The 26,984-nt window shown below is 38.2% G+C and overlaps 1 protein-coding gene across 1 annotated transcript in view; it reads right to left on the bottom strand.

The window, feature by feature from the left end:
- Window positions 1-26,984, bottom strand: part of LOC125704245 (protein kinase C-binding protein NELL1-like) — a 221,712-nt gene that overhangs the window by 115,978 nt on the left and 78,750 nt on the right. The window lies entirely within an intron of this gene.

Below are 26,984 nucleotides of genomic sequence, written 5' to 3'. Positions count from 1 at the left end.
CAGACACAAGCCAATTGGAATGGTGCATCACCTGACCTTTAAAAGGCAGCACGGCATGATCTATTGTGCACTGCTATTTTACCAGTGCGCCTGCCTGGCAAATCAGATCGCTTTTTGTCCGAGGAAACGGACGCGCTCTTGTGTGAGGTGAATGGGCACAAGAACATCATCTACAGTAGCACCACTGTTCCACCTACAGTAAGCATTTCGAGGTGAAGCGGACATGGGTCGAGGTAGCAGTGAGTGTGGCCTCATTTTCTGGCATCACCAGATCATCCGAGCAGTGCCAAAACTGCCATAATGGTGTCAGAATACGAGGAAGCTCACTTATGCTTACGTGTTTATTTAAATTTTGGGTCTGCAGTTCGCAAAAAAAGTGCAATCTTTGTTCAAGCAAAACACAACTTAGAGTTTTTAAATTGTTCAAATAAAAGGCAATAAGGCTGTTGTGCCTTATTGCGGAATCAGGTAGCTGCGGAAGGCAGGGATGCTGGTGGACCAATCATCAGCTAGTGAAACTGACTTTTGGGATATGTAATGTAACATCTCTGCTGGGAAAGGAGCCTGTGCTAGTGCAGAAGGCAGAGGGTTACTGTCCAGATAGACGCAGACTATGCACAGTACCGGTTCTTGGACTAAACTCCTGTAGAATGGCTGGATTCCAATTCCACTCTAAAGGTTCCCTGGGTGAGAGGTACTGGGCAGGTATGGGTATATTCATAGTCCCCTGGTTCAGTGCCAGTACGTAGGGCAGAATGGAACAGGACTGGTACAGCATCAGCAATTATGTGGGCAATGTACCAATCTGTAGTGCTGAAAAGAGAGTGGAACTGGAAGGCAATAGTATTGATTTCCTGGTTTATTTACATAACTACCCTCATCTATGGTCACAAGCTTTGGGTAGTGATTGAAAGAATGAGATTGTGGATACAACTGGCAGAAATGAGCTTCCTTCACAGAATATCTGGGCCTTTAGATGTAGGATGAGTAGCTTGGACATTTGGGAGGGACTCAAAGTAGAGCCACTGCTTTCACTGCATAGAAAGACGCCTGGTCATTCATGCCTCCCACAGCAGTTACTTTGGGCATATCCAACTGAGAGGAGACCCCAGGGCAGACTCAGGACAAGCTGGAGAGGTAGTATACCTCAGCTGCCCCGGGTACACTTTGGTATCACCCTAGAGGAGCTAGAGGAGGTGGCTTGGGAGATGGAGGTCTGGGCATCCCTGTGACCCAGACCCAGATGTGTGGTAGAAAATGGATGGGTGGATGGTTATTGTATTTTTGTTTTTCATGCATTGTGAGGTGACCTTGAGTATCCTGAAAGGTGCCTTTAAATGAAACGCATTATAAATTATTATTATAACTATTATTTATCATAAAGCCCCTTCATTTAGCAGTATGAAATCTTTATAGAATCAGAGATACAAATGGCAATGGCAAGAAATACAGGTAAACAAATAAACAAAACTGGTTCCTGATGCTATGCAAAAAAGAAAAATAAGCCCATTTCATATCCTTAGCAGTAAACAAAAGACAAAGCAACACATTGAGATATATATATATATATATATATATATATATATATATATATATATATATATATATATATATATATATATATATATATATATGTGTGTGTGTGTGTGTGTGTGTGTGTGTATACTAAAAGCTCAGAGTGGTGTTTTGTTGTTTGCAACTTAAATTTTAATGGTCTGCTTTTGTGTTGCTCCAGGGCCTAATGACATTTTCATCAGTGAAACAGCAGAAACTGGAACAAGGAAGAACCTACAAATTGAGTGATGATTTCCACACCTCTTTCTTAGAAAAATGACAATAAAAAGCCCAGTCCAATTCGGTGACTGGGAGATGACCTCTGTCACAACCTTGTCGTAGCTGAGGAAGGTGAAGAGAAGCCATTAAAATCATAATTCCAGAAGTTAGACTCTATCAGTAACATTTCCACTGGTTTTCATAGAGAGGACAAAAAAGACGGAACATGACAGAACAGAAATCCAGAAAGAAGCCGTACATATTAAAATATTAAAGAGACCCTGCACGCATAAGAAGCCTAAAAGAATTTAGGGACTGTATCTAAAGGCTTTGGACTAATCTAGGCTGGAAAAGTGCTGAAAGCCATTCCATTGATCACAGGTAATGATTAAACACCTGTCAGTGTATGGAGAAGTGAGTAGAGACAGAGGTGTGGAGCAAACCTGAGACAGCACTGAGCTACAAAGAGACCAGTTATGGGGATTATCATGATGAAAGTCCAGGCCAGACCTAGAAAAATCATCTGTGCTGTGCCACTGGTAACAAATCTACAGTAACATAACTGGAAGAACCCCTTGACTTTCAAATGAGTTTAGTATTTCACTGTGAAGCCTGAAGTAACAAAACCAGTTCAGACTATGACATATTTATCATAAAATTTTATACTGCCAGAGACAAGAAGTTGAGTATTTTTTCTTGTATTATTTTTCCAAATGAATGAAAACGATTTTCTATAGGAGAATCCCTTAGTGAATGACAGATAGCCAGTGATCTGTGCTTTTACCATTAACTCTTCCTATAGCCAGAGTCAAACAGTAAAGTCAGATTATTGATCACAGGCCTGCATTTTTGGTTTTCAGCATGTTTTAAGGCTCATTAATTGTAGAAATATACAACAAACTTTAGTTTTCCTCCTCAGGGCTGAATCTTGGACATACCATTTCCTCCAAATGAGTGCTAGCTTCACTTTCCTCTGTATCTATACACTTCCAAGCTTCCTTGAGGCTCTAGGTCAGAACTCTATTTCCATTTAAGAGCAGATCTATGAAAATGCTGTTTAGAAAGCACAAAGTAATCCCCCGTGTAATATTGAAATTTCGAATGTTCAATCTCAAACCATTAAGCTTATAAAACAAAATCAAAAGTAAAGGTCACTGTAAAATGCTTCTGAAAACAGAAATATGCTAATAATGTAACAATGGTCCAGCATCCACAGTTATCAATCATAAACTATTTTATCACTATGAGTAAAAACGCAACAAAAAATCCTATGGATGAAAATATGGATGTAATTATTGCATTAGACCATCTAATCCTTACTACCCCCACACTCTGCAACCTCTACAATTTCTAGAATTACTGGATAACTGATTACTGGGTTTTCTTGTGTTTTTTTTGTCTAAAAAAAATGTGCCCGCAAGCACAGAAGCAGTTAAGTACAAAAATTAACGGTAGCAAATATCTTAGTTCAAATCTATGTAATAATGCGTAATACAGAATGTCTCCCATTCTAAATTCATTCTTCTGTACTTTAATGGACAAAAACTACACTTTGTTGTCATTTAGTTACCTTTTATATAGTAATGTATCTTGTAGTTTATGTATTTAATTTTTAATTCACTAACTATTTATTTAGTGACTTTATTTACTTCATGAATGTGTATGGATGTCTTGACTGTACTCCAGTTTCTGCCACGTTTTAGTGAGCTACATTTAGCATTTTGTGGCACTTCAGACTCAATTTTGCACACGCAATCACTGACCTATACAATGTTCCTGGGTTTGCAAAAAGATCCATGAAATATATTTATAGCAGATGACTTTGTTCAAGTTGGCAGCTGCAGCCTGCCTATTCGCCCTCTGCCACCCTCCGTCGCTGCACTTTCAATTTTGTGGCTATTTTTCCTCAGGTTTGCGCATTGTAGATTTTAAGTGTAGATTTTCATGTTAGTACCGGTTATCATGTAATATATCCCAGACCGTGTTCTATGAGACAGTCGACATTATTCATTTCATGTTGGGATAGTCATAATGTTTTGGCTAATTGGTGTATATAAAGTATGTAGGTTTGCTTGTTTTATTGCCTGTATGAACTTGAAACCCTTTTGAAATTTAGGGAAGACTTAAATCTTCCCTTGACTTTTTTCAGTTCAAACATCAATATCACATCACTTTATTTCAATGACCCAAGCTTCTTAACTTAGCAATTCCATTTCTACCAACCCATCCTTTCAGTAAGTAATCCATACCAATGACAACAGTGCGAATATACATCTTTCCTGCTGCCAAGTGCCCATACCACATGGCCCTGACTGTGGTCTTGACATTCTTATACCATTATACCAATGAATGGAACCAGTTTTTCTGCAGGTGTTATTGCTTAAAATTCTGTAAAATCACTTGTATTGACCAAGAAGAGACTTCAATTCGATCTAAAAATAAAATTTAAAATTATAAAAAAAAAACCTCTGATATGATTCGAAGGCTTTTCTGGCCACTCTTCCAAGGTGAAATGTGCAGAGGCTGAGCTGTCCTTATGTAACCTAACCCCTTGCTTGCTATGTGATGTCAAAGCCATAGGGCTGCCAGACATCATCTCAGATTCAGGCATTCGCGTCGACGGCTGCCAGGTTCAAAATGAGGCCCTGTAAGAGACAGGCAGGCACTCTTGAGCTGTGCTTCATAGAAGGTAATCTCACTTTTCTCATCCTTTACAAACTTTCCAGTTTTTGTTCTGACAGCAGCTTAGTGGACAGCTTTTACTGATGGCAGTTCCCAAGTCCAGAAGTCCACAGAGCTTGAAGGGTAGCAGTGTCCTTTGCTGCTTTTGTGCTGCTTCCTCCAGGCCGTGAGGGCCATGCATTCTTATTAATAAAAATCACATCCTGTTCGCTGTTTAACCTGTTCCTATAGCTGCTCTGTCTGGTACAGTGGTATGTTATTGGTTGCCATGTCTCATAATGCATGAATGCAAACTAACAATATTTTTTAAAAAGGTAACTGACAAATATGTGCAGTAGAAAATCCCAAGTTATAAGACATACAAGTAAATCATGTTAGCTGTATGCAGAAAATCATATCTGCAGATATTTTATAGAGATGCCGTTGTGTCTGCTAGATGTTATACAGATCTTTAGTATTAGTAACCTGTGGTGCAGAGTTTGACATAGTCTTACATCTACAAAAACAACTGCCAAAGATGCATCAGTTGAAGTCCCAGCAATGGTGGCATGCACTTACAGCCATTTCTAATTAGACAAGTGGAGGCTACTTCAGACAACAGAAAGACTGTGGCACACATTTTTTTTGCCAGTCACTCACACATCAAAACGTACTAATCAGAACAAAGTCAATTATACCACAGATTAATGGTGCAACATTAATTACATTAAAGACAAGAAATTCAATGAGGTCTGATAGTGGGTACGGCTGCAGGAAAATTATAATAAAACAGCCAAGACTGTTTCAGTAGAAAAGTTCAGAGTACACAGATCAGCCATAACAAATCCTGGTGAAGTGAATAGCATTGATTATGTCATTACAATGACACCTGTCAAGGCAAGTGAACTGTCAGTTCTTGATGTTGATTTGTTGGAAGCAGTAAAAATGAACAATCTTAAGGATCTGAGTAACATTGGCAAGGGCCAAATTGTGATGGCAAGATTACTAGGTCAAATTTCTCCAAAACAGCAGGTCTTGTGGGGTGTTCCCAGTATGCAGTGGTAAAAAGTGGTCCAAGGAAGGCCAAATGTGTAAACTAGTGACAGGGTTATGGGCGCCCAAGGCTCACTGATGCACTTGGGGACCAAAAACTAGCCCATCTGTTCTGATCCCACAGGACAGCTACTGCAGCACAATGGGCATGTGACCATCAGAACTGGACCATGGAGCAATGGAAGAAGGTGGCCTGGTCTGATGAGTCACTTTTTCTGTTACATCACGCAGATAGCTGGGTATGTCATTTACGTTGGGAAGTGATTGCACTAGGATGCACTTTGGGAAGAAGGCAAGCCAACAGAGACAGTGTGATGCTGTAGACAATGTTCTGTTGGGAAACATTGGGTCCTGTCATTCATGAAAATGTTAATATGCTATATACCACCCACCTAAACATTGTTGCAGACCAAGTACACCCATTCATGACAACGGTATTCCTCAGTGGTACTGGGCTTTTTCAGCAAAATAATGCACACTGCCACACTCCAAAAATTGTTCAGGAATGGCTTCAGGAACATGAAAAATTGTTGAAAAGGTGATGACTTGGCCCCGAAATCTCCTGATATCAATTCGATCAAACATCTGTGGGATTAGTAGGATAAATAAATCCAATCTATTGAGGCCCCACCTCGCAACTTAAAGGACTTAAAGGATCTGCTGCACATTTTGGTGCCAGATACCACAGGACACCTTCAGAGGTCTTGTGAAGCCCAAGCTTCGACAGGTCAGTGGTGTTTTGAAGGCACAAGAGGAACTTGCACAATATTAGTCAGGTGGATTTAATGTTATGGCTGATCGGTGAATGTTCAATGAAAACTGGCAAAAAAATTAAAAACTCCCCACAATTCTAATGGACCTGAACCAGTCAAACATCCTATTCATATGTTCATCCATTACAAGTTTAATAATTTTGCTGTATTCATGGATGACATATAAGTAAAAAAAAAAAAATCTTTAAAATACTGTACACAACGATGAAGCCAAATGGACTTTCTAATTTCTACAATTTTACAATTTATTAATATTAAATACAGAAAACTACAGATGATGTCAAAGTCCAGTATCCCTGATATTTTATTGTATAGAGCACTGTGGCAACCTCAAGTCTTACAAAAGCAAAAAAAAAAAATGAAACAGAAGAGAGGTTGTAATCTCACTGCATGACTTTGAAGCCTCAACAGAATTTTGGCTTGGAAAAAGCAGCTAATTTACTGTAGCATTACACAATTTACAAAAGCCACATCTCTCCCTTTATAATAAACAACAATATCAAGATTTTTACATATTTTCAGGTGATGTTTACTAGTTTAGTATTGATCATGCTTATACCATCAGTAAAGTATTGTTAGCATATTAAAATGAATATTACCCATGAAATGAAATCCACTGATAAATGTGTGCTTATAATTTTACAAAACATCCATCCCGGATAATTATATGTGATGTATGAACAAATGGTCACCATTAAACCTCTGAATTATGACTGCATAGGACTTTAACTCCATACCACATTACCATGTAAAAATCCTAACATTAAAAAGGTACGTGGTCCTCCAGTTTTTTTGGTTGTTTTTTTTTTTCTTTTACATCATGGTTAAAAAAGGACAGTGATGGTGTAACACAAACAATGACAGCTCATAGCTCATAACAATGAGCGTTTCGTAACAATGCGCTGAGAATGACGTACGTTAAGAAACTGAAGTGAGAAAAAAGAGACAAAAATGATAAAAGCTATGGATTATGGCAGAATACTGCTCACAGCTTTGATCATGTAAAGCGGGTAAAATCAACCTGTGCTTTTCAGACACACTAGAGAGCGCTGACTGAGAGCCAAGAGCATCCCAAACAGCTCCAAATCAACAGTCATGAACAAAACAATGTAAAAACGTAAAAAAATGAAGGCACAGGCGGAGATTCCAGCACAAATGGTAAATTCCCATAGAAGAAGCACGCTAAAATCAACATATCGCCGAGGTACACATCACAATGGCATTTCAATGGCTGGTAATGAACGGACCTAAATGGATCTCGGCTATAGCAATCAGTGACACTGGGATGAACCACCGATGAGAAGAAGTAAAAATGATAATGGACAAATAAATAATACCAGACACACACACACTACTGGGCAATATACTGAGGCCTATTCAATTTACAGTAAGGTGACATACAGGTATAACACATAAAAATGAGTATATAATGACACGGTGAATATAGTCAGGTTATGGTCTGTTTGCTGGATTCAGAGGACTGACTTGGGGGGTTGATAGACCTGAATGGATCAGTACACTGCATCACGATGATACATGGAGCCACTGTATATCTAATTATACATATCGAACGTCTTAAAGTAAATATGAAGCTGCACAGCGATCTTCACATAATGGGTCAAGAATAAGATTTAAACCTGAACAGAGCAAGTAATTTTCAGGACCATATAAAGAGGCAAGAAAGTAAAGCTCTGCTCCGACACAAGCATCCATGCAATTTGGTCAAGTGGCTTGATGTATTCATGGTAATCTCCCATCCAAACGACAATATGCAGTACAGCTCCATTACATCCAGGGCATTCCATTCAATAGGGGAAAGCAGTACTATTCATTCCCACATCCGCTGAATGGAAACCCACCTGTTCTTTACAAATAATATGCAGTAGGAACTGACCCATTTTGGAAACAAAACCTCATCATTATTGCAGTACATGAAAAGTCAGGAAATAAAGCAATCCATAGTGTTAGTGTAATATAAAGATGAATAAAAAATGGGAACATATAATCAAGAGTCAGACAAAGAGCTTTCAAATTATGCTATCTTCATTGTTAGTGAAAAATAGCACAAAGACCTGAATTTACACACAACCCAATGTGACGAATATCAGACAAAATTGATCAATTTAGAACATGGCTTTGTCCAAAATGAGGAAATCCAAGGAAAACGTGCATTCAGAGAACAAGGTCAGCCAGAATCCAGTGCCCCTGGAGCAGTGAAGGTTAATGGATACAGCTCCCTATCAATTCATAGCAAAATTTCTCAGGTCCACTGGAGATATGATATGATATAATGTAACTCTCCCAGTCATGTGCATACTGTATAGAGATGCCTAACCTACTTAACTAAAGACCAGCCCAAAAGAACACCACAAAGCACAGACTCTCATAGAACAGGATGTTACAGAGTACACTGAACTACAGTACGTTACAAAGAAAAGAAAAAACCCACATTAAACAAAAACAGCTAAAAACAGAAATGAAATGAAACTGGTACAAAAGCCTACATAAATGTAGGTTAATCAGCAAAATGCTATTTCATTTTGGAGAATTGTAAACAATAAAATCGGAAAAATGTTGTTTCCCATTTGTTATAGCTGGGTTATTCTTACATTCTTACTTATGAGGCTGTTAGAAATATTATTTTAATGTAATTAGAAGAATTGACTCAGTGATCTGAAATAAGCTATAGGAATTTGCTCAATTACTACAATCTGATCCAGGTCTGATTTTTATTTTCTTTCATCAGCCTACAGGGGATTTTGCATATTAGCATCTGAATGGTGTTGGCACAGCAGCTAATCTGAACCCTCAAGCCTTATCTTTGTAAACAGGTTTGTTTGGCATCCCCTCGGTTCAGTTGCTGCCATGGGCCACGATTAAGGAAGCCAGAAGCAGAGGCACACATGAGTCCACTGGGGACCCCCAGCATCACTGCCGAGGGAGTGGCTACCTGCTCCACTCCATTCACCTTCGGCCCCTGCCATCACGTCTGAGGGATACAGCCCATATGCTGAGGCCATCTGGTAGGTGGGGAGAATAAACAGTCCCAAGCTGCCCAACAGAGACATCCCAAGCCAGGACAGCTCTTACCGAAGCTCACAAATTAAGAGCATGTCTATTCATTCAGTCTTGAACTGTTCTTTTCATTGAGATCTCTCTTTACATATCTGACATTTGATATCTATTACAATTTTCTAATTATGAGCTGACTATTGTTCTTCTTTCACTGTTAATTCTTTACTCCTCCCTACAGGAACTGATCATATCCCTTACAAGCTTTATCTAACTCTGTTGAAAAAGTAGTACATTACATAGAAACAGGCATTGTATACTAATTCAGGAGTGGAACATATATGTAATTTGTAATGGACGCGAGAAAGAAAGAACACTAATTTTGAGAAAAACGGCAAGAATCACTGAATTCTACAAAACCAGTTGCTGGAAAAACAGCAAGTGAATCTCTTTATGGAAACAAATTGTCAATAATGCACAGCAAGATAACAATAAGTTGAACAAACCCCCCTTAAAATGTTTAATTAAAACAGGATCATGGGTCTAATTTGCTTATGGCTTACAGATTCCAGTCTTTTCATAATTTTTTTTCAGTTGCTTTGAGACATTTATCAGATCAAGAAAAAATTCTCATAACATCTTGTAGAACTTCCACATCATCAAGTCACTTGTGCATATCATAAAAGCAAAGTCATTCTTCTGGTTGGATTGCAACTGCTTAGGCACAGTCATGCAAATGATTATGCACAATCATCTGCTGATTCCTCTGTTGAATAGTCCAACAAAACATCCAGGGATCAGTTTATTATTGTCATAATCTGTCAAGCATATTATCTATACATCTCTGTTACAGTTTTTTTTTTAAATAAATGTCTCCTGAACTGATGAATAGCTGTCAGCTGAATCTTGACTTTCACGAACAGATGTTAATGTTTGAAGTGTTAGATCAACCAATGATCAACTAGTTTTCTAAAATATCTCAAAGGTGCATCTAATGTACCTTCAGTTGGAAGCATATATTGACAGACCACAGTACAGTGTTACAATTTGACAATGGAAGAACAAGGGAATGAACAGGATCAACAGCCGGTAAGAAGAAGAGCTTACCGGAGTAAGGCTGCTTGATGGAAAGGTAGGGAGGCAAAACAGAGGAAGAGATAGAAGAGGCACGTTCCTGATGAATTAAGGGCCACGATTGTGCACCATGTCCTCAATCATGGTCTTACAATGGCAGAGGCTGGTTGAAAGATGTAACTAAACGTTGGGAGAACAACCATGTCCTCAATAATTCAAACGTTTCATAGTGACAACAGGTATGTATTCCAACAATGTGCACTGTACTCTAACATTATATACTTACTGCAATGCTTCGTATTACAGTATTCCAATGCATTCTATAGTATACAGCAAATGTACTTTATACAGTTACATACTGTGCATATACTATGGCACACACATATGAATGCATACTTACAGTGTGTGTGTGTATATATAGATATATATATATACATATACACATACACACTGCATATATGTGTACAAATGTGTTTGTGTGTGTGTTACAGTATATGTAATTATGTATTGTTAAAACTGATACTGTATTTACCACAGAGTAAAAGCACAACCTTCGGCATTTTTATGCATTGTTATCAAAGGCTTAGCCATAGATCACACTGGAAAATTCTTACCGAGTGCACTGTTATATTGGCAGCATGGCTAAGCATTTTGAGCATCCTGTTTGTGAACACAAGGTCATTCTCATGGCACCAACAAGTTCATTGACATATACTTTTGAGGGACGAACTAAGGATTTTGAGAAGGGTACCGGCTTTTGCAGGTAATCGATTGTGCGGTATTGTTTGTAAAAATAGTTTCTAGAAATGCACTGTTTTGCAAATGTTGAGGATGATTTGAGACATGTACAGTACCAAAGCAACTGAGAAAAACTGTTAAAAATATGATGTACTCAATATACATAGTATGTGCAGGAAAGCCACTGCAGGAAAAGTACTTCAAAGCAATCAACAGCAGCTCAGCAAGTATGAACTGTCCAACTTGCCATTCATGAAAGAATTTAGAGGATTATTATAATCATACTCCTCATGTGCGCATACAACTCAGCAAGGTCTTTGCAGTTTGGTCTAAAATAGCCCTGTGCATGAGAGGTCAAAGGAAAGGTTTAGCAGCATGAGGTCTTGCTAGTGTATCTGCTGGCAAGGTCACCCATCCAAATTTCCCACTGAGACAGAGGGAGGGGAGTGCCTCCCCCCAGCCGCTGGCATGGAGACAGGACTCTGTGGCCTCATAGGAAGGGGAGGAGACAGGTAATGCTTTGGTTTAGGATTTGCACCATGGACACACCAAGAAAAAATCTGGTGTTAATAAACTGGTTATCTTAAGATATCTATTCCAGCTGTTTGTGAAACAGCAATGCCATCTTAAACAGCCTTTGAACTGATGTAACACTCCACCTCTAGACTATCCTATTACTTGGCGTTCATACTGTAAGAGAGACCAGATCTTCTTCCACCACCTTCCTGCACAGTACTGATCCTACACTTAAATAAAGCTGGGGATCAGGGACTCCCCTCCTTTGGCCCAGGAAGGTTCACATCGGCTCATGAATACAATACAATGTCCCTCATCTAACATGGTTGCACCAACTCAACCAGTGCAGAAACATTGAGGGAGCTTCAGTTCATTAGTTTGCCTCTGACATTTAGAGATGCGAGTGGATACGGAACAGATTCTGCAGCACAACATTAATATTTAATCAAAGCACATATGTAAATCTCTACATGCAAGTCTATATAAAGGGGGAAGGTTCATATTCCAGTAAGAGCATTTCATTCTTAACTCAATTAAACCATGTGGAACTGAACTGATTAAGAAAATAATCGCACTAGATTTATGTAACCATAATGATGACATCAGAAAAACAGCTACATTACTCTCATTGATAATGTCCTTTCCAATTGTACCATTCATGATGATAGGCAGATTCCATTGTACCATGCATGATAATAGACAAATTCTATTGTGCCATGCGTGATAGATAGATAGATAGATAGATAGATAGATACAGACAGACAGACAGACAGACAGACAGACAGATAGATAGATAGATAGATAGCACATTCTGAAAATATGACACAAATGGCTTCCCATATGGGCTGATTGCATAATACATGGGATAGATGGAAACTCCTTACATTTCACAAAGACACTTCAATGAACGATAACACTGACATGTTCCTTTTGCACAACAAAAAAAATCAAAAAAGAAACAAAGATTCTTATTTACACTGGATTAGGTACAATCAAAAATAACAATTATTACAAATCAAAGTATTTTAACCCTTGGCTTTTTTACCCATTGTTACACAAGCAATACTGGCAAATAAGTGACTGTATCTTGCCTCATGGCTGGACTCTATTAAACATGATTAATTGTTCTCTGTTTCATATATGCACAGTTCAGAGTGAACCTTGGTGTCTGAGTGAACAGGAAATGCATTTATCCAGCAACCCTGAAGTACTTCATGTGGTAAATTTCATTACACTGAAACATACAGACTCAACAAAAGCCATAACATCATCATAGCAGGAATGCACATCTATTCTAAGAGTTTTCACTCTCACCGTGTCACCTAAATGTCAGCTCTTGTCAACCCAAGAATTCAATCTCATTAATTCAGCCTTCTCAGAATCTCATGGTTTATTCTCACTGTGTCATTCAGTTTGGCTAACTGGAGGTGCACGGCTTCATTGATCAAACTGATTATGTTGCCACTTTCATTTTTAATACACAAGGGAGGCAACCCCAACATCTCTGAGTCCACAAAAATAAAATTTGCTGGGAGGTGGTGATCGTGGGGCATGAAACTATGGGGCAAATTGTGTCCCATATTGGTTTGCACTGGACACAACATGTTGGGTGACTGCACAATACATGGTATAGGTGCGAACTCCAGTCCTCACATTCCCCAAAAGACTGAAATGCACTGACATGTACCTTTTGCACACTCACACACGCATACACACACACACTCGTGTAATAATATCTTTTTGGGGACCGCTCATTCATTTTTATGGGAAAAATGCTAATGCTAACTATGACAACCTCAATCTCTACCCAGCCCTAACCATAACCATAAGTAACCAAACGAAATACAAGAGTTTTTGCATTTTTAGTTTTTTCATTGCAGTCACAGTTTTTTATAAAATAGACTTTTCCAGCAAACTGGTCCCCATAAAGTAAAAAAAAGAAGAAACGGGTATTCATCATGTTGTGGGGACATTTGGTCCCCAGAAGGTAAGGTATATCTGGACCACACACACACACACACACACACACACACACACACACACACACAAACTAACATTCTTATTTACAGTACATACATGAGATTAGCTGCAGTCAGCAACTGAATGGTTCCAACTATTTAAGACTTTGGGAAACGTACCCAGGAACTGTATTTACAAATCAAAGTATTTTTTAACATTTGACTCTTGCAGTTAGATCTTGCCAATTCCTTGCCCACAAAATAAGTGATATTGGCAAACAAGCCCCATTCTGAATAGGGAGACTATGGTTCATCACTCTCTTTTTCAGACATTAGTAGTACTTTTTTTATGAAAAGAGAGTAGCAAAACATTGTTTCATTGTGCTGAATGTACAGTATAATGACAATAAAGTTTGATTAATTCATTAATTCATTCATTTATATATAGCAATCTGAGAATGAAGCTTGGGGTGCGAGTACACGGTAAAGCCATTTATTCAGCAACCTTGGAGCATTTCATGTAAGAAATTTCACCAAATGAAAATACTACAGTCTAGAGAAAATATTATTACAAGCCTACTTTGCACAATATCCCCAATTCTCCAAAAAACAAGACACCCACAACAAAGTCTCCCACAATAAATTTCACTGAGTTCAGTTATCTGTCTTCTCTATCACTATGTAGCGTTACTTCAATTTTGCTGTGATTTGTCTCAAAATTTGGTCAAGTCCAGAAAAACCTTACAACATGTCAGAAAAGGTTAAAAAAGATCGTTCAAATACTTTTTTAGTTATCATAATAACAGGATCAAATATCTGAAACCGTCATCACTGTGTGGCACTGCTTCAGTTTTGGGGAGATCTATCTCAAAATTCGAAAACTTCCAGTTTTATAGCCCCATATTATGTCTGGATAGTTTGAAAAAAAATCTTTATATTGTATTCAGAAGACCACATGTCTTCTACAACTGCCATTTCCTTCCTATTCTACCACACAGCACTGCTGCTTCAATTTGGAGCAGTTTGTCTGAAAATGAAACCAGGTATCTTCAACTATTTAGCATTTTTGTGAAACAGCAATAAGCTTTCGCCCTTTCTTTTATTTTGGGGTAATCTGTCTCAAAATTCAGTAATTTCCAGTTTTCTCCCATTCAATGCTTTTACAAAGTTTAACTCTAAGTTTTTGTTAGATCTAGTTTATCATCATAACGGGATCAAGTGTTAAAACTTCTCTTTCTGATAATCACTATGTGGTACTGCTGCTGTTTTGGGCCAATCTGTCTCAAAATTGAATCCGTTCCAATGCAGCACCCATAACTGCATGGTGCAAAAACCATATGTATCCCCTAAAGTTTGAGGAATACAAAAAAGTAGAAAATTGTGGAAACTGGATCTTTTCACCTGTTTATTATGAGCATGTATGTGAGGTATTAAAGGGTTTATCTAATCTTAAAACATATCACATTACATTTTTTTCCCAGAAATGTTTAAATTAGAGAAGTGGAAATACTCATAAACCACCATCTGCTGTATTTAAAAATGTTAGATACGAAAGAAAAAGAATGAATGGATGAATGAATGTTACAAGAAACCACAGCCATTTTTCCATGACAATAACACTTGGAAGCTATGATTCAGGTAGCAAGAAATCTTGAAAAAACAACATATTAAGGAAGAAGGAACATGGATGTCAAAAAGGCAAATCTTGTCATAACTTACTGGAACATTTTCACCTGTTTAAGTATCTATCTATATATATATATATATATATATATATAACACACAAAAAAGATTCTGTGATGTATTACAAGCTTGAGGTCAACACATACTTTTTACAGTAGATGACTCAAAAACCCAATTTAGATAGCTCAGTCCTGTCCAATTTTAGACCTAATTCTAAACTTCCATTCCTGTCTAAACTCTTGTTCTTCTTCAATTACAATCTTACTTAGACATGAATAATATTGTTGAACCTTATCAATCAGGTTTTAAAGCCCTCCATAGTACTGAGTCACTGATGCTGGCGATTGTGCCATTCTGCTTCTTTTGGACCTCGCAGCAGCTTTTGACACAGTTGACCATAGCATACTTATTTCGCGCCTGGAGCATAGCGTGGGCGTCAAAGGCATTCCATTGGAACGAGTCATATCTCTCACAACAGAACCTTTTCAGTTAGTATTGGAGATTTTATCTCCTCTTCAGCTCATCTCCACTGTGGAGTCCCCCAGAGCTCTATCCTGGGGCTTGTACTTTTTACCTGTACATCCTTCCTTTAGGCTCAATTCTAAGGAAACATGGTGTCAGCTTTCAGTGTTATGCAGATGACATTCAAATTCAATTCCCAATACAGCGATCCAATAATAACAATCAATTAAAACCATTGTTGGACTGCCTGGAGGACATAATAGCCTGGACAGTCTTCAATTTTAAAAATTTTAATGAAAGTAAGACCGAGGTCATTGTTTTTCGTCCAAGTGGCAACAATGATTCAGTACACTTGAATCTGGATTGCTTGGAACCATTTGTTAAGTCTTCTACTATGAATCTGGGTGATATTGGATAAGGATTTTAAAATGGATAAACAAATTAGGTCTGTAGTTAAATCAAGCTTCTTTCAGCTAAGACTTTTATCCAAAGTTAAGCCCTTTCTGTCTTTCGAGAATTTAGAAAAAGCAATACATGCATTTATTTCAAGACTTGACTATTTTAATGCACTTTATGCAGGTGTTAACCAGACCTCCCTTTCCCGTCTGCAGCTTGTACAGAATGTTCCAGCATGTCTTATGACAGGAGCTAAAAAGCGTACCCACATTACTTCAATACTTGCCTCTCTCCACTGGGTTCCAATACAACTCAGAATTTTCTCCTGTTCACTTTGAAAGCCTTAAACGGACTGGCCCCTTCATACATCACCGAGCTCATAACTCCTTACACACCACCGAGATCACTTAGGTCAGCTGATCTGTCTTTATTGAGTGTCCGGAAGTCTAGGCTGAAGCAGAGAGGTGATCGTGCCTTCTCTATCCTAGCCCCTACACTGTGCAATGCTTACCTCTATCTGTCAGAATGGCCCCTTAACTGTTTTCAAATCCTGTCTTAAAACACATTTTTACTCTCTGGGTTTTAGCTTGCTGTGATCATTCCGGGTTTTACTTTCAATGTCATTTTTTACTCACTATTTTATTGCTTTGTTTTATTTTCTTTTAGTTTTATGTTGACTCTGTGTTACTCACTTTGGGATCAACTCATGTTGTTTAAAAAGTGCTTCATAAATAAATTTGGTTTGATTTTTGATTTGACTCAAAATATGTAAGTAGTGCAGACAGACAGCATTACCTAAAAGTAAATACAACCAATTATTTTCCAAATGTAAACATAAACACAAAGTAATTTATTCAGGAAGGAAGAATGTAGATACAATGGGGAATATAGATATACAGAGATAATACTCTCTTTTAGGAGCATTTCCGCATTTACAAAGCTGCCGGTGTACCATTACTATAGTGAATGCAGTAACAAAGGCTTCTCAAATATAGATGTATATTTTCAGGTGTATCTGACTGCACTGAATTCCAAGGACGTAATGCTGAGGCCTAAAAACTGCAACATCTACAGTAACATGACACAGTGTATAGTTCTAGCATCCCCTTAAAAACAGAAAGTTCAGAAAAAGAGCAATGTGAATGTTTCTTGCTATTTAAAGGTTGTGAGAAGGACAGATTAAAAGCATTATAATCTGTTTAGTCTCAGTTAAAGAGAGGCAAGTAAGTGGGAACGATCCAAGTATGCAGAACCTTGAAGATAATAAACAAGGCTGACCTTGATGATTACTTTATTAGTGTTGATTCAAGTTGATGCAAAGGTTCACAAACTGAAACAAGTCTGAACGGATTTGGATTAGAATGCCAAGGCTCTTTTTCTATGGAGCATACAACTATGGAACATAATAGGTTAAATGTGCTATTCTTTTCCGCTATAGTACCTTCAGTACATTGTTATTATGAGTTTGTTGTGCTGTTATGTTTGACAGCCACTTTCAAATAACTGATTTGACGCACTATGTATGTGCACTCAACAACCTACAATTCCAAAACCTAGAGAGTAACAGGATAGTTGTTGTCATTGCCAGAGGACAACTTCATTTCTGAAAATGTCGGCGGGTCAATTGCTCTTTCTGGTGCATACTAATACACAAATGTGCACATGTATAGTTGCACTCCATATCATTATTAACTATTATGACATTAAATTGGGGGGAGCTTCACTCTAACAAAGAGCCTGACAGAGTTGCCTGCCATACATCCATTCATTCATACATTCTCCACTGATTTTCCAATTCTGGGTCATGGGTGCTGCAGTCTGACAGAGCCAAGTGCTAAACACAAAGCCACATGAACATCCACTGTAAAATTAGATTTTTGAACATTCCTCTGAATCTAACAGCTTTGGGATGTTGCCGTGTTTTGAGATGTTGTTTCATCTTAGCTTAAATGCCAAGGCACTAGACAGCCCATTATAATAAAATACCACTCAAAAAACAGACTAAAAAGAGTATCATGAAGTGGTACTGCATCAGATTTTTTTGCACCAGCTAAAATAAAAATGAGCATATTCAATTCATGCACGTATAGTATATTTGTTCATCATATGCTCTATATATATATATATATATATGATTTTAGCTAGAATAGATGCTGTCAGAACAACAACAATGCATTCCCCGGAAAGTCCCATCACCTGCTCCTCCCATCTAATCCATACTCCTCACACACTCACCAACCTGTACAATTTCTAGAGGTGCTGGATGGATTAAGTGGAAATGTGAAAGCCAGTGAATGTTTTTCATAAAATATTGTGAGTCCTTGTCATGACATCACTTTGAAGCTACACCTTTTCATCTGGTCCACATTTCATATATGCCAATTACATGCCAATCCTTCCCCAACAGTTAGGTGGTGAACTGTGTTTCTTTGAGTAAGTCTTAACGTTCATGTCTTAAAATTTAATTTATTACATATACAGTACAGGCCAAAAGTTTGGACACACCTTCTCATTCAATGTGTTGTCTTTATTTTCATGACCATTTACTTTGGTAGATTCTCACTGAAGGCATCAAAACTATGAATGAACACATGTGGAGTTATGTACTTAACAAAAAAGGTGACATAACTGAAAACACGTTTTATATTCTAGTTTCTTCAAAATAGCCACCCTTTGCTCTGATTACTGCTTTGCACACTTGCTAAACACCTCTGGGAACTCCTTCAAGACTGTTGGAAAACCATTTCAGGTGACTACCTCTTGAAGCTCATCGAGAGAATGTCAAGAGTGTGCAAAGCAGTAATCAGAGCAAAGGGTGGCTATTTTGAAGAAACTAGAATATAAAACGTGTTTTCAGTTATGTCACCTTTTTTGTTAAGTACATAACTCCACATATGTTCATTCATAGTTTTGATGCCTTCAGTGAGAATCTACCAAAGAGAATCTTTTCAGTATTTTATAGCGTGCGCCACAAAGGCTGAAACTATTGGTTTTTGAAAAAGACTTAAGTCTGTAGTGCATTAACATTCATTTTGTGTTGGAATTCTACTTAGTAATGTCAGAACCTGATTTGCTGTTGGCCTCTCCCGATTGTGTCTCTGGGGTCTGAGGTCTCTCAGCCACTTTCGAGGAAGTCTGACATGCCTTGACATTTTAAAATATGTCACCTATCTAAAAAACATTTATCCCGTAGTGCTACAAATGCTTTTATTTAGCATAAACTCAGCACCAATAATCTGAAACTGCTGAGAATGTCATTATTCTATTTTTGTTAAAATCAACTTTAAACATTTAAACACTTTTCAAAACCTTATTTTCAGAGCTGCTGAGACATTGTAAAAGATCACATTATACAGATCAACATATAGAAAGATCACTGCCCCCTACACCCACCACTCTGGAAAGGCAATGTGAATTTTAAGAAAAGAGACAATAATAGCCTTTTTACAGGTTATAACATGCAACAGATTAAACACTGATGAATAAAAAGTGCGATCAGTTTATATTACTGGAATAATACAAAGGAATAAATTAATATTAGAACAATAAATAAATAAATAAGCTAAACAATAACCACTTGTCCCACATCAGTTTGTAAGAAGTTTAATGCCCTGTCTGCTCCTCATTTCAATCATCTCTTGTCCTGTATCACGACTGATGTCAGAATTTTTGATAAATATTTGCTATTGCAATTTATTAATTTATGCTTGTAATGACTAGAAAGGCGCATCTTACAATTGAACAAGGGGCCTCAAACTGAGATTTTGAGTGAAGAAGGGTTTTCTCATCACCAAATAGCCAGAAAGTTGGATCTTTCAAAGTATGGAGTGATCTACTATTTACAGAGAAAAGGCTGACAGGAAGCAACAGTGACTAGAAATGGTCTTGAGCAGGGAAAGTGACTTTAAAGGCTGAGGAGTAACACTTAGTTGTAACATGCAAAAGAAACTGGCAGATGACTGTAATGGTCAGAGGGCTGCGATTAATATGATCAAAGGGAAACCGGTATCTCTTAATTGTCTTAAAAGTCAAGCAAAGACTGAGAGCAGCTGGACTGTATGATTGAGTTGCTGCCAGAAAAGCTTTACTTCATGGTGTTAACAAGAAAAAGAGGCTACAGGCTAAACAGCGCAAACACTGGAGGATGCAGGACTGGGAGCAGGTCTTGTGGATGGATGAAAGTCCATCCATCGGACTAGTTGGACCAACAAGTTGAAATGTGCTTCTAGCAAATCAAACAGAACTGTTTGCATGTTAGAATAGGTGCTGGGAGGGTTTGCACACTTTTGGAAGTTATTTCCAAAAATTGCTGGAAAGGAGGCTGTGAATCTGTGCTGCTGTGATAAAGGCAGTGGGGTTATTTTGATGAAACTTGTACTTAGGCACTCGCATTTAATGAATTGTCACAATACACTTCAAAACCAGCCAGTTACATTTGTTTTATGTATTTCTATTTTTTTTTTTGTAATAAACGTTTGAAAACGCAATGTATTGTTTATTTTTTAAAAATCGAAGGGTGGGCCCGAACTTCTGGCCTGTAGTGTGTGTGTGTGTGTGTGTGTGTGTGTGTGTGTGTGTATTCACAGTGGAAACAGAAAGTCTTGGGACTTACTTAAATACAGTGTAATATACCATATAAAGATTAAGAAATATTTAATATTTATGGTATATAACATCTATTATTTATTTTTTATGATGTATGTGTGTGTGTGTGTGTGTGTGTGTGTGTGTGTGTGTGTATGTGTCTCGTGAATAAAAAATGTCACACTAATAGTATATCCAAGTACCAAGTTTTATACTTGTAATGGCCAGAAAGGCACAACTAACAACTGAACAGAGGGCTGAAATTGATATTTTCAGTGAAGAAGGGTTCTCTCGTCACCAAATAGCCAAAAAGCTGGATGTTTCTAAGCATGGAGTGATCTACTATTTACAGAGAAAAAGCCCACACACTTACAGATGCCATTGTGATTTTCTTATGTGATAAAATGTTACTGCTACCTAGATTACTTTTGACTGTACACACTCAAGCTCCGGTTAGCTGGAAAAATAACTGCCCCAGCGGCTCAGTGGGGTGTACATAATATAAGCTGAACAAAACATATATTTATTATCAGTATAGACTAATTAAGATGAGCATGCATACAAATGGCAAAGAAGCTGACAGCCCCCTCACCCCTACTCCTCCCACACCTCCCAGCCTCTGTCTCTGGTCCCAAATACAGTAGGATTGGGCGGTATAACTTGTTTTTACCCTCATATTGTCCATATGCGGGGGACTATTACTGTGTACTGTCATGGATCTGTGCCTGTTCTTTAATGTACTGACTATGACTAGGGCTACAGTAAGTAACATTACCCCACAGTAAATTTTGTCAAGCATGGGGGGAGGGGGGTTCAACACAGCCTACAAAATTAATATGATTCAATTTATTAGTCAATATAACCTAAGCTGACTGTTTCTCACACTGATTTACACGCCTCCAAATAAAGTTGGTGAGAAAATTTTCAGAGAACATTCTGAACAAGCACCTCACCGCAGTGCAATCTCCAATGAAGCAGTTTAATGATAAATCAAAAGTAATAGTACAGTGGACAAAATGTTACAATAAAACTAAACATCATTAGCTAACCCATTTCAAATATCTCTTTGGGGAACTGGGGAGGACATAAGACAAGCTGAGTTGGCAGTATTACCAAGCCTACCGGAGAATAAACTTCAGTCCCCCCTGAAAGAAGTTAGCCAGTATTGTGTTGGAGTGGAATCCATATTTGACTGGCAATTTATAAAAGAAGACCCCTTTCCTTGCTATAGGCACTATGTGGTGCTTCTTAAGTTTTGAGTTCTCTCAAAATTGAACAATTTCCAGTTTTTCACCCAGACAATGTGCCTGCAAAGTTTGAAAAAGATCCATTAAATACTTTTAGAGGTATCATGTTAACAAGAAAGGTTCTGCAGCGGTGCCATACTAGTTGTAAAGCCATATGTATTTCCTGTCCAGGGAGTACAATCATGGTCTGAAATATAAATTTTTATTATTCTTTATCAATAAATATTAATTTAAAATTTCACTCATATCATGCACTCTGGAATTATTTGAAGATAATGACAACATTACTATTAGTAATGGGCCATAATGGCTAATGAAAGGGGTTTTGCTGGTGAAATGGTCAACTCATGGCCTGAAAGAATCCTTCCTTCCAAGATATGATGAAAATTAATCTGGAAGAAATTGCTTGGAGAAACATACAAAATAAGTAACAGTACACAGCCTAGCCCATTTATTACACTGGGAATCATATCTTTACCCCCACCCACACCCCCATCCCACTGCCAAAACAGGTCAGTTTTGCTAGATTTTCAATCACATGCCACCAATCTTTAAACTAAAGAATAAGCATTAAAATCTCAATCTATAGGAGTACATTGTTCAGCTCAGCTAAATGTAGGTTTTAATTAAAACTTGCCATAGTTGTAAGTATGAAGTAATTTGGGATGATGGTACTTTAAACATTATAACTTCATCTGAGATGCACTGCTTTAATTTGAGAGGTGGCAGCTCCATTTTCATTTTAACAGATGAGCTTTCATTTAAGAGAGAGATTGTATAATTCATAAATTGCTCATACTGGCAATAATGAAGCTCAGTCACTGTAGTGGTGAAGCCAATCCAAGGGGTCTTCAGCAGGCACTGAGATGTTTTTACACTTATTTTTATGAGTTAATTTACAGACAATGGTATTCACACTTCCTAGGAAGGGCAACAAACTGGCTGCAAGAAGGTCAAACTGCAAATGGTACTGCCAATAATACAGTATAATTTGAAAATCCATAATTTTTTGAGATGTCGTATTGCTTATAATTCACACACATAGTACTGTAGCAACACTATTATCACAAATTGCATTAGTTTTCAGTTTTTTTTTTTGCTTTAGCATAACATACACTGAGACTACCGTTCATACAGTAAACTCACAGCAATTTACATACATAAAAGATAGGTAGGAAAGGTGAAAAGACTGACCCCCAATGACAAACAAGTAAGAAGTACTTGTACAGGTTCAGGAAATAATTCAGTAGAATACATTCTAAACACAAGCAAATAACATGTAGCTCAAAATTATACATTTTCATGCATAATATCACACTGTTGCACCTGTATTCATTCACACATCAAGATAGCCTGAGAGAGCTCCCAGTATGGATAATGATCCATACAGCATCAAGGAGGAAATTGACCCCAAAGTAAAGTAGTTTCCTCCTTAACTTAAAAATCTTCAGTGATGAAAAGCTAACTGGAAAAGGGGGCTGTCAGAACAACGGCAATACATTCCCCAAATGAGCCCATCACCTGCTCTGCCCATCTAATCTATACTTTTCCCTTGCTGACCAACCTGTACAATTTCTAGAAGTACTGGATGTATCACGTGTAAATGTTAATGAATGTGTTTTTACCTGAACGAGTCCCTGTTGTGACATCTGAGTCTGTGTGTAACTCTGAAGCTACACCTATTCATTTATTTCACACTCCACTTACATGCCAATTTGCCGAATCTTTTCCATCCACTTAAGTGGTTACCTGCATTTTTTTGTGCACATATTAAAGCCCATGTATTAAAATGTCATCTGTGTAATTCAAATTTTTTATATATCTAAATATTCTATGTTTTCCTCATTTGCACTATGACCAACATTTTCCTACATAACAGTAAAAACTGTAACATAAAGCAACAAGAAGCTCAAGAGGGGCCAAAGAGAGTTTCAGTTTTTTTGTTAGTACTATGTACTAAATTGTTCAGTTAATTTAGTAAATTATACTCAGAATAATAAATAAACAAACAAACAAAGTGTCCATGAGCCCTCCAGGCTCCGGGTCCGAGCTCATATAGACGCACAGGAGCCCCATTGTGGTTTTGGTATAGCCAGAGTTTTTTTTTCTCTTATGGCCAAGATGCAAAAAGGAGTTATGGTCTGCTTCTTAATACCGCACATTGTAAAAAGTATGTATCATTGCTGAAAACCATGTATGTCCATGTTTAACTATAGAAGAAGTACACCCAAAACCGCTTATCTCAAAAACCTAGTTTGGAACTTCTTACACATTTTTAAATTCCTACCTTCAGTTTCACCTCATCCCACGTTCATTGACTGTAGCTTGTCACTGCACTCAATGCCAGTCGCAATGCTTTTCACACTACAGGATTTGGGATTGCCGACAGGTCCAGATATTTAGCCTGCTAGACATTTTACGGGTGTCTGTGATGCACCAATGATTCTGTTGGGGCACGTCTTTGAACAGTTCACACATAGGGATCAAGTACTGATTTGCCAGCGATGATCGAACACTGATTTGCCTTCAATCTGGGGGTTTTGTTGACGATCTCCAAAAACTGGTCGGTGAGCTGAAAAATGGGCTAAAATCATGCAGTGTGAAGTTAGCATTACCTGTCTGACTGCATTGTGCCAACTTTTGGTGGAGGAAGGATAATGGTATGGGGTTGTTTTTCAATATTTGGGCTAGACCCTATAGTTCCGGTGAAGGGAACTCTTAATCCTTCAGCATACTCAAACATGTTGGACGATTCTATGCTTCTGACTTTGTGGTAGCAGTTTGGGGAAGACCCTTTACTGTTCCAGCATGACTGCCCCAGTGAATAAAGCAAGGTCTATAAAGACGTGGTTGAGTCAGTTTAGTGTGGAAGAACTTGACTGGCCTGCACAGAGCCCTGCTCTCAACCCCACTGAACACCTTTGGGGTGATCTGGAACGGAGACTACGTGCCAGGCCTTCACATCCAACATCAGTGCCTGACCTCACAAATGCACAAATCGCAAAAAATTGTGGAAAGCCTTCCCAGAAGAGTGACAGCTGTTATAGCTGCAAAGGGGCGGAACAGCTTCATATTGATGCCTTTCGATTTAGAAAGTTCCTGTAGGTATAATGGCCGGGTGTCCCAATGCTTTTGTCCATGTCATGTATGTCTCCAAATCCAAATTTATTGTCTTGTACTTTTTCAATGGACAAAAACCATGTATTGTGGTCATTTAATAATAAACAGTACTAGTAACATATTTACATATTAGGTAACTGAAAAAAATCTTTACAAACAAAGCACCTGCAGCAGTGGGGGGGGGGGAGTGGGGGGGGGGGGGGGGGGGTGGGTCCCAAAGCCATATGTATTCCCTGTCTGGGAATATACATTTAGTTTTTGTACACAGAAATCATGTTAAATGGGGTCAGTGCAATGATACTATTATCCACAGTAGCCAGTTTTGGTCATGCATGGCAGGTCTTAGAACATATCTGTCATGCCCGGCTTGTACGATCCTCGTGTATGTGCCACGCACCCTGATTATCCACGTGTGCTTCCCCGATCTAGCCCAACTGTGTCTGATTATTTTCGCCCAGTCCTGTCTATTTTAGTCCATGTCTTGCCTTAGTTCTTTGTCCGTCATTGATGTTAGTCAATGTCCGATGTTCCCTTGTTGTTTCCCTGACCTTCCTGGAATAAATACTCAGTTTTCCCCGTACTTCGCCTGCTTGCCTGCTTTCTGTCCGCTTGCCTGCCTGTACGCTCACCCGCGTAACCACGGATCGTGACAATATCACCCACAAATAAACAAATCTGTTTCCTCTGCAAAAAAGTGTTTTTTTCTACTACCTGACAAATCTGCCATTCTAACAGCAATCCGCCAATGCACAAATGCACCTGGCTGTTAAACGGAATGGAGGATGACACTTTGATTCGTTCATAGCTCGTTATGCTCAAACACACTGATGACTAATTCCAAGATTTAGTACAACCCTTCGGCACCATGCACAGCAACTGTTTTCCCGCCGTTATACTAGCAAAAGTGGGTTGGCCACACCCTTAAATAACGTCTGTAGTGCACTTTAGACCATGTGCTTTAGATTGTTAAAATAGGGCCCTATATCTTTAAAATAATGCAAAATGTGTCTCCCATTCCAGATTTATTCTCCAATATTTTTAATGGACAATATACAGTGGCATGAAAAAGTTTGAGCACTCTAGCTTAAAATGTCTGTTACCTTGAATAACTATGTCAGCAGAACATGAACTGATCACCAAAAGGCATGAAGGTAAAGATGACATATTTATTTAATATTTCAAGCAGGATAACATTTTTATTTCCATCAATCACAGGTACAAAATCCTAAAAAAATTAAAAGGTTTGGGCACCCGACATGCTACTTAGTAACACACCCTTTGGCAGGTGTCACAGCTTGTAAATGCTTTTTGTAGCCAGCTGAGAGTCTTTCAATTCTTAGTTGGGAGAGTTTCTCCCATCCGTCCTTGCAAATGGCTTCTAATTCTGCAAGATTCTTGGGCCACCTTGCATGCACTGCCCTATTGAGGTCAATCCACAGATTTTCAATGATCTTTAGGTCGGGGGACTGTGAGGGCCATAGAAAAATCAGCTTGCACCTCTTGAGGTATTCCATTGTAGATTTTGAGGAATGTTTTGGATCATTATCTTCTTGTAGAACCCATCCTCTTTTTAACTTCAACATTTTTTTACAGATGGTGTGATATTTGTTGCCTGAGTTGGCTGGTATTTATTCAAATCATTCTTCGTTCTACCAATGACAGTGTCATTGGTTGCGACACAAGCCCAAAGTATGACTGTTCCACCTCAATGTTTAAGAGATGGACAGGTGTTCTTTTCCTGGAATTTGGCATCCTTTTTTTCTGTAAAAATATCTTTGCACATTGCGGCCAAAAGGTTCTATTTTTAATTCATCAGTCCACAGGTCTTGTTTCCAAAATGCGTCAGGCTTGTTTAGATGTTCATTCGCAAACTTCAGATGCTGAATTTTGTGGCTAGGATTCAAGAAAGGTTCTCTTCTGCTGACCATGAAGGT

The sequence above is a fragment of the Brienomyrus brachyistius genome, chromosome 11, assembly GCF_023856365.1.
Source record: "Brienomyrus brachyistius isolate T26 chromosome 11, BBRACH_0.4, whole genome shotgun sequence".
In the NCBI taxonomy this organism is placed as follows: domain Eukaryota; kingdom Metazoa; phylum Chordata; class Actinopteri; order Osteoglossiformes; family Mormyridae; genus Brienomyrus; species Brienomyrus brachyistius.
The sequence above is the reverse complement of the archived record's forward strand: the minus strand, read 5'-3'. Positions and strand labels throughout refer to the sequence as shown.